Source organism: Macaca mulatta, chromosome 5 (assembly GCF_049350105.2).
Source record: "Macaca mulatta isolate MMU2019108-1 chromosome 5, T2T-MMU8v2.0, whole genome shotgun sequence".
NCBI lineage: Eukaryota > Metazoa > Chordata > Mammalia > Primates > Cercopithecidae > Macaca > Macaca mulatta.
In genome coordinates this window covers 17101488-17111706 of record NC_133410.1, presented here as the reverse complement: position 1 = coordinate 17111706, position 10219 = coordinate 17101488, and positions in this window count along the sequence as shown.

Below are 10219 nucleotides of genomic sequence, written 5' to 3'. Positions count from 1 at the left end.
TCCCTCTTTTAAAAGAATGCTTCCTGAAATATAGAGAGAATATTGAATATTCTCTCATGAATATTTCAGCAAAGAAAACAAAAGGAGAAGCAACATTGGAAATGTTAATACCTATTCAATTTAGTTGATTGATATACTGATATATTCAATATACTATTGTCTTTATTTCTGTGTACATTAGAAATTTTTTATAACAAAAAGTTTTTCCTCAGTCTCAATGGATTTTTTTTTCTAGAAATTTAGCAAGCTGATTCTAAAATTCATATGGCTAAATAAAGGGCCACGACTAGCAAAACACCCAGAAAAAGAAAAAGTGCAGGAAATTGCTCTATAAGTATCAAAACTTATTATGAAATTATTTTAATTAAGATAGTGACTTATGAGCATAGATATAAACAAATTGCTCAATGGAGCAAAATAGACTGCCAAAAAACTAACCCATACATGTATGGAATATTGATATCTGGCAGAGACAACCCTACAGATAATTGGAAGAGCAGACTTTTCAATTAATGATGCTGAGACAACTGGCTATCCACATGGAAAAAATAAAAGTAACATTAAATCCCTACCTTATGCCATACATAAAAATCAAATTCTAATGTGTTTGAACCATATACGTGATGATAAAACTTTAAAACTTTTGGAAGAAAAATTTTGGAAAATATAGTATGACCTTAGGATAATGAATTTCTTAAATAAGGTAAAAGCCATTAAGAAAAAAACTTATAAATTCCACTATATTAAGATTAAGAATTTATTTTCATCAAAAGACACTGTATTAGTCTGCTCAGACTGCTGTAACAACATATCATCGACTGGGTGGCTCAAACAACAGACATTTTATCACCGTTCTGGAAACTGGAAATCCAAAATCAGGATGCCAGCGTGGTTGGGTTCTGGAGAGGAGGGCTCTCTTCCTGGCTTGCAGGTGACTGTCTTCTTGCTGTGTTCTCATATGTGAGAGAGGGAGAAAGAGAGAAAGCTCTCTGGTATGTCTTCTTATAAAGACATGAATCTCATCATGAGGGCTCCACCACATTATTTTATCCAAACCTAATTATTTATGAAAGGCTCCACCTCCAAATACCATCACATTGGGAGTTAGAGCTTCAACATATAAATTTGGGGGTGGTGGACACAAATGTTCTATCTATTACAGACACCATAAATAAAATGAAAATACAAACCAGAAACTATTGAGGAGAACAGCAACACAAATAACTGACAAAGGATTAGTATCCAGAATATATTGAGAACGTCTCTAAATCAATACAAAAAAGCCAAATAACTCAGTAGAAAAATGTGTGAAAGATGAATGGGAGCAGTGGGCTCACACCTGTAATCCCAGCACTTTGGGAGGCTGAAGCAGGCCTCCCAAAGCAGATCACTTGAGGTCAGGAGTTTGAGACCCGCCTGGCCAACGTGGTGAAACCCTGTCTCTACTAAAAATGAAAAAAAAATTAGCTGGGTATGGTAGTGCGTGCCTGTAGTCCCAGCTACTCAGGAGGCGGAGGCGGGAGAATCACTTGAACCTAGAAGGCAGAGGTTGCAGTGAGCCAAGATTGTGCCACTGCACTCCAACCTGGGCAACAGAGCGAGACTGTCTCAAAAAAAAAAGAAAAATATGTGGAAGATACGGACAATCATTGCACTGGAAAGAGATCAGTTCAATATATGAAAACGTCCTCAACTCCATTAATAACAGAGACAAGTAAACTACAATAAGGCACGTCATATACCCAGTAGATAATCAGAGGGGGAAAACAGAACAATAATAAATATTCACAAAAATGCTGTTGGTGGGATTATAATTTGGTGTAATTACTTTAGAAAAAAATTTGACATTATTTTGTAAAGTTGAACACAACCCAGCAACTTAACTCTTACGTATATATTCTAGAAAAACCAGGAAACATAGACCAGAATATTCACAGAAGCATAGTTTATAATAGCAGAAATAATGGGTATAACCAAAGTGTACAATCACAGATGATTAGATGTAATATGTTGACACATTGGATTTTAAAAGGAATGAACGAAAGCCAAAGGCAACAATAGGAATAAAATGTTAAAAACATAACCTTGAGTGGGAAAAAAGCAGGCCACACAAGGCTACATAGAATGTGATATTTTATAAAGCTCACAAACCAGGAAAATTTAACAATATGTTGTCTAAGGATACATACAAAAATGGTACTAATTGTTAATGCAAACACAAGCAAGGGAAGGATAAACATAAACTTCACAACAGTTTACATGGTTGGGATAGAGAAGGGGAGGCCCAGAATAAGAAGAAAAGCATCCTTGAGGAACACAGATCATTTCTACAGCACTGGGTAATACTAATATTCTATTTAAGTTTCATGGTGGGCTCAAGGGTATCCATTTTATGATTATGCATCAAATCTTATATATTGCATGTATTTTTTTGTATTTGATGTTACATAATAAAAAATTGAGGAAAATGTTTCCACATTCTAAGATCAAATAGGTTAGTCTTATGCCTTCATTCCTTGCATTTAAAGCATCAATACTTTTCATGTATTATTTTCATGTATTATAGAGAGGTGATTCTCTATGTGTTTTTAAATTAATATATTAGTTTGTCATGGCAGCATAACAGATTGCAACAAACTTCGCAGCCTAAAACAACATTCATTTATAAGCCCATAACTTTGTAGGTCAGACACCCAACCACAGTGTGACTGAGTTCTCTGCTAACAATCTCACAGAGCTGAAATCAACGTGTTGGCTGAGCTGCCTTTCTTTCTGGAGGCTCTGGCGAAGAATCCATTTTCCAAGTTCATTGAGGTTTTTGGCAGATTTCAGGCTCATGTGGTTGTAGAAACGAGCTTCACATTCGCTGGCGGGTTGTTAGCTGGGGGCTACTTTTGCCTCCTGGAGGCTTCGTAGGAGAATCTCCCTCTTCTGGAATCCTGTTCACACTTCAAATCTCCTTCCGGAAAGAGCTTAGTCCCTTTTAAGGCTTATCTGATTAGGTCAGGTCCACCTCAGTAATCTCCCTATTTTTAAGGCCTACTGATTTGGGACTTAATTACATCTGCAAAAATCCCTTCACAGCAGCACCTAGGTTCATCTTTGACTGAATTATTTGAAGAATGTTTGTCCACACCAGGAGCCACAAATCTTGGGAGTCATCGTAAATTCTCCCTACTACATTTACCTAATGATCAAGCTTAATGTATTTAATAATTTCTCCCATTGCCACTTTTTTATGCCACTGCCATCATACTGTATATGTTTATATATACTAAGATCCTGTTTCTAGACCATTAGTACTTTTGTGTTGATCAGCTTATCTAATTTTTACAGCATTTCCATGTAATAATTTTTAACTATAATATTTATGATGTATTTTATTATCTGATATGACAAGTTTTCCCCCATTCCTTATCCTTTTCCATATTTTGGGCTGCTTTGATACTTTGTGCTCCCCTCAAGTTAAAAATAATAATAATAAATAATATTTTGGAATTTTTATTATAGATAAATATATATATTTATTTCTGATTATAGATTTCTGACAGGAAATTTGACAAAACTGAAAATCTGATTGGAACTAAATTTGGGAACCATTAACAGTCGTATTAATCTGAATAATTTCCATTGCTGATGGAAGAAATCCAGGGAAAACTAACTTAATCGTTGTAAATAATATTAAACATTATCTGGCATATAGTCAAAATATCTGTTTAATTAATAAGTAAGCTATTGTTCTGGTCTCATCTTAAATATTTTCTCATCAGAGAGTCTTTTCCTGACATCTTAAGTTGTAGTTCTCCTGTTACTTTTCATTCCATTTTCCCTTTTCATTTTCATCACAGCCCTTATCTCTACCTAATATTTTCAAGTTTTTGATTTATTTGTTTATAGCCTGTCACCACCTGTTAGAACTTAAGCTCTAAGAACAAATTGTCCTATATGTGTTAGACATGTAATAAATGTGGAAAAAATAAAAACAAAGGTGTGAGAATTCACTGGAAGGATGCTGAAGTAGTTTACAGAAGGAAAATAAATAAATTAACAAAGTAAGGAGTAAAGTAGCTCTGGAGTACTCAATGACTGGCTCCAGGAACTTGACTCCTCCAAACTTTGCTGACTTTGTCTTATCACTGCTTATCTCTCTGGGCTTCATTCTCTGCTACCACAGATTGACTTTCTCCAAAACGGTAGAAAACATAGCTGCCAGGAGTCCATTCTTTCAATTCCAAGACGTGAACACTAGTGGAATGTCTCTCCTACCTTCCATTTTTTTTAATCCTGAGAAAGTTTCTGAATGTTTCAGTTTGGTCTGAGCACTCACCTTTCAGTCCAGTTACTCCCACAGGAGAAATAAAGTATTGCATTTGGCCCAAGATTGGTTATGCACTCGCCTCTGCATCCCTAACAAATTTGTATCTACTGGAGCCATTCCATTCATGAACATAATACATCTGTATTTATTTGAGTTTTCTGTTTGTTACGTCTCAACAAAGTTTTTTGTTTTCTATATATTACATTTTCTTGTTAACATTGCTCTTAGGTCTATTTGTATTCTTACTGTATTTTTCATTTTTTCTTTTTCTCAGTAATTATTGCAAGTAATAAGGAACATGATTGAATAATTTCTATACTTTTTCTTAGTTACCTTTCTAAACTCTCTTCTTTGGCATGCCATAATAAAATCTCTCCTGCTTTCAAAATCACAAAATAATAAATCTGTACCTTTTGAAGTGATGTTGTAAGACTTTTAATAATTAATTTATTCTACCTACTTAAGAGTCTTCTATGAATTGTTTGCACATTAACTCTGTCAAAATTTCACAATTTTAAAGAAGAGGTGACTATAAATGAAAGTGACTTTTTAAAGCAAACACTCAAAAACTTATACTTTAAATATGTGGCTATTTCCCCCAAAGTTGTCACCTTGCAAGTCATAGTAAACACTTATGGGATCTATGTCCAGTTCCTGTTCCCTTTACTAAGGACTTCTCCCAAACCCACACCACTTCACTCCAATTATTGACCTTTGTATTAGGTCAACTCTGTTGCCCAACCAGTCAATTAGACCAGAGTTGACACTGAGACAAAGAGTACTACTGAGCTCTCTCTACTTGGAATTTGTCATTGAGAACCCGAGACAGCTAACGCGCATCAGTTATTGGTAGGTGCTGAGTTTCTGTATTGAGGTCTGGGACTTCATTTTATGGTCAGCCATCTCTCTGCATTACATCCCCATGACACATGTATCAAAAAGTAGAAAAATTAAACAGGAGGGGAAATATGCCTACACCAATCCATTCTGGGCTGTATATCAAGTTCCTTGATATACATCAGAGCACCTAGTATAAATGGTTACTCAATAAATACTGGTTGAATGAGTGAATAAATATCATGTTTTCTTCCTACTCTGCTCCATCCCCCCCAAAAAAATTCCATTTTCATGAACTTGACCTTGCTAACACTCTTGTCCCGCACACCTTGCCGTCATCATCTACTTCCGGTCTCTGGGCCACTGTTAGTTTGGGCTATTTGTGCACTACATAAAGAGGCTACGCCCAGGGAATGTGGAGAGTGAAAATCCAGCTTATTTTCTGCTCTCCTGCTGTGAGCCCTGGCAGGTGTCCACCCAAAGGGAGTATATTTCCCAATTTACACAGACTCCATACAGGTGAACAGAGGCCCTTTCTGGACTGGACTTTGTTATGGATTGAATTTTGTATGTTCCCCCCATGCTGGTGTAGGGTGGGCCTCATACTGGAGTGGGGCCCCTGCTCTAATATGGCTGGTGTCTTTATAAGAAGAATACCATGTGAAGACAGAGACACACAGGAGGAATGTCTAGTGATAAGGAAAGCAGATTTTGGAGTTACCCAACTGCAAGCCAAGGATCTGCAGAGATTCCCAGCAAACCACCGGAAGCTAGGAAGAGGCAAGGAAGGATTATCTTACAGGTTTCAGAGGGAGAATGGCCTTATCAATGCCTTGATTTCTGACTTCTAGTCCCTAGAACTATAGAATAATATGCTATTTTAAACTACTCAGTTTGTGGTTCTTTGTTATGACGGCCCTGGAAACTAATACACATGCCTGATACCATCTTATTTTATCAGGTGACGCAGAAAAAAACAGAGAGAAAAAAAACCAAATACTCTGCCCACCATCAACTTAGCAATTACCTTTTCCCTTGCTTCATCCTTTTTTCTCCTCTAGTTGAATAAAAGACCGCTACTCCAAGGAAGAAACTACAGCGAATTTAAGGTTGTTCTCTCTACATAACCAGTGATAGTTGATTGGCACCTGAGCTTGCACAAAAAGCATATTGTGGGATCATTTCTTAAGCTCAAAAATTTGACTATGCAAATTCCCTTGCTGCCTACTACATAGAACTACCCTTTCAAAATATATTCAGAGATTAGCTACTAATGGCTGTCACAAATATGCTTTGGCAAGCTTATTTCTGGGTTCTAAACTCTCAAAAATAGAATCTTCCTGATACAGGAATAAACCTGAAACATTCCATGACAACAGAAACGTTATTCACCTGTCTGTAAGATCTTTCCATGTCTGTATCATAGACAGATGGGAGAAAAAATAACTAGTTAAAACACAATTTTTTTTTCTTTTTAGGCAAGGCCTCACTCTGTCACCCCAGCTGGAGTGCAGTGGTGCGATCATGGCTTACTGCAGCCTCAACCTCCCAGACCCAGGCGATCCTCCAACCTCAGCCCCACAAGAAGCTGTGACCATAGGCATGGGCTACCACACCTGCCTAATTTTGTTTATAAAATACAAAAATATTAATGGCCAAAGAAACAATGAGATATATAAGATGTGAATATAGACCTCTTTGATCCTCTCCAACAATAGTCTCACACTGACAGAGGAAAGTAGTTCAACAAAGTAAACAAAATGGTACAACCAAACCATGCCCTTTAGAATGGACAACATGCCATCACTACAGTTTAAACTTGCATCTATTAACATCACTGGGATTGCTGAATTACAAAATTCATCACTTAATAACAAGAACACTTTCAGAAAGAACTCAGATCAGGGTTGTTGCAGCCATTGCTCAGTTGGCTTCATTTTATGAATAGAATTCATTGTGCTTGCCCAAATTGGTTTTTTATTTTTTCTCTTTGCCAAGGAGCTTAATCAAATAAGTTATTTATTTATTTATTTATTTATTTCAGAGACAGGATCTCACTCAGTTGCCCAGGCTGGAGTGCAGTGGCACAATCATAGATCACGTAGCCTTAAACTCCTGGGCTCAAGAGATCCTCCCCACTCAGCCTCCCAGCAGTTGGGTGGCATAAGCCACTATGCCTGACTCTAAATACGTTATTTTTAATATAATTTACTATCAAATAATAATTGTTTTAAAATTTTTTAGAAAAGAAAATTGTTGTGCAAATATTTTCTGATTCTAGAATGTTTGCAAATCCAGGCTTATATTGAAGCCAGTAAATGTAATACAACAAGCATAGAAAAAAAAAATCACCTTTGTGGTTGAATTTTTCCATGTATTTTAAGCCAGTCTTTTTTTTTTTTTTTTTTTCTGTGAGATGGTTGATAAAAAATTATTTTTTTACAGCCTTGACAATGTGAAATACTTTCCATTTAAGTTTAAAAGCAATTATACTGTGAAATCCTAAATTTTTTAAGCAAATTATCCTGAAGGGTAACATTTCTTAGTTAAACAATTTTAAGTCAGTCTTCTATGTATTATAAAGATAAAAACTGAAACTGAATATAGTCACCAAGCAACTTTAAAAGAGAACAAATACAGAGCAGATAAGGTATACATTCATGTATGACTCTGAAACTGTCTCAACTACTTGGGATAAAAAAAAGGATGAACATTTGAAAATTTCCAGACCCCTCTGAGTGCTCCTTTAAAACAAACAAATAAACAAACAAAAAAGCCTCATTTCTTTTTATTCACTTTTTTGTTCATTTACTTATTTATTCGAACATTTATTCAATGTTTGCTTTCTTTGAGGCACTATTAGATGCTATTGCTTTATTATTCTATCTACATGAACTTTTGTCTTAAACTTATATGATCTTTAACTAAAGCCTGGTATTTGCCTGGAAAAATGAAAAAGTAGTATTCCTCTCTGTATTAGTCCATTCTCACACTGCTAGTAAAGACATACCTGAGACTGGGTAATTTATAGAGGAAAGAGGTTCAACGGACTCACAGTTCCACATGCCTTGGGGGATGTCACAATCATGGCAGTAGGCAAAGGAGAAGCAAAGGCACATCTTACATGGCAGCAGGCAAGAGAGTTTGTACAGGGGAACTCCCATTTATAAAACCATCAGATCTCATGAAACTTATTCACTGCCACAAGAATAGTATGGGAGAAACTTCCCACATGATTCAATTATCTCCACCCGGCCCTGCCTTTGACACAGGGGGATTCTTATAATTCAAGGTGAGATTTGGGTAGCAATACAGCCAAACCATATCACTCTCCAAAGGTATCAAGCAAATAATCTAGAGAAAACTATGGTAGCTTACCACAGACATTGGTAACTGTGTGAGATTATATGATTTGCTCATAATTCTTCCTTCCGTCCCCACAGTGCTTGCCAAGGTTCATCATGGGCAGAATAAAATTCCCCCTTCATGGACTTTGGCCTCAGTTGTGTGACTTGATTTGGCCAATGGAATGTTAGCCAATGTGATATAAGGAGAGGCTTTAATGTTTCATGTTGCCTTACTTGCCGTTATACGATTCTGTCATCTTTGTGATGACAGCATGCCCTAAGTAGCCATGGATCCCAGAGTGAAACAGGTGGAGCATACGTAAACATGACCTGCAACTTGTAGCCACATCTACCTGAATCTAGAAAACTTTCACAGATTCATCAAGTTGAGAGAGACAGAGTGGGGGCAGAGAGAGGACAGAGAGAGAGAGAGAGAGAGGTTTGCTGTTACTGTAAACCACCGAGTTTTGAGAGTTAGGTATTCTACAACAGAATTGCAGCAATAGCTGACTAATAGTGCCTGAGAGCAAAGCTCTCCACATCTGGCCCACCAGCTCACCTTGAAGCATAGGTTGCTAGTTTCGAAGTTCAGTCTGTGAACACAGTGTTTCTAACAGGTTTCTATGTTACCTCATTGTTAAATATAAAAGGATAACTAAGGGTCACCAATCACTTAAGGAAACTGTAAACATGAACATAGGGGATAAGGTAAACAAAGAGAAGGAGATTGGGATACCAGAAGAAACAATTCAGGAAGAAGTTAACTTAAAATGAATTTGAATTACTATCCTGAGATATACTTTTTTAAAAATGTAACATAAAGTAAGAATAAGATGCTATGAAAAATGAGTCATTGTATTACAACATACATATGAAGAGTAAATACTTGTTTAGTAAAAAGAAAAAAAAACACAGTAGAATAGTTTGAAACGTAAACAAATCTTCCACAATGTAGAGAAAAGAACAGAAATGAGAAATATGAGAGAAAAGTAAGAAAGAGGGAATGAATCCCGATTGACAGGAGTACAAGAAAGGGAGAAATGGGAAATGAAGGAAAAAAATTTTCAAAAAAAAAATAATAAAAGATAATTTCCCAGAGCAGAAATATTGAGTCACCAAAATGAAAGATCCTTTTACATATCCCACATAATGAATGAAGAATGACTTAGCTTTCTGCATATCATTATAAAATTTCAGCACATCAAGGATAAAGAAACATTAAGGGCTTCCAGATATTTTTTTTAAATGGTTATTGCTATGGTTCGAATGTGTCTCCCAAAGTGATGATGGTCATGTGTTGGAAACTTAATTCCCAATCAACAATATTGAGGGGTGGAGCCTTTAAAAGGTGACCAGGGCATGAGGGCCCTACTCTAAGAAATGGATCAACATCCTTATCTCAGAGTGGGTTTGTTATAAAAGCCAGTTTGTGCCACCACCCACCCCTCACTCACCACACACATTCTCTTTCCTACATGATATCTTTCATCATGGGATGATGCAGCAAGAAGACCCTGGCAAGACACAAGCCCCTTGACCTTGGACTTCTCAGTCTCCAGAACTGTAAGAAATAAATCTCTGTTCTTTATAAAACCCAGTTTGTAGTATTCTGTTACAGCAACACAAAATGGACCAAGAAAATCCTATAAAGGAGTAAAAATCAAAATACCACGAAACTTTTCATTAGTAATTCGGGGTGCTAGCTGACCTTGGAACA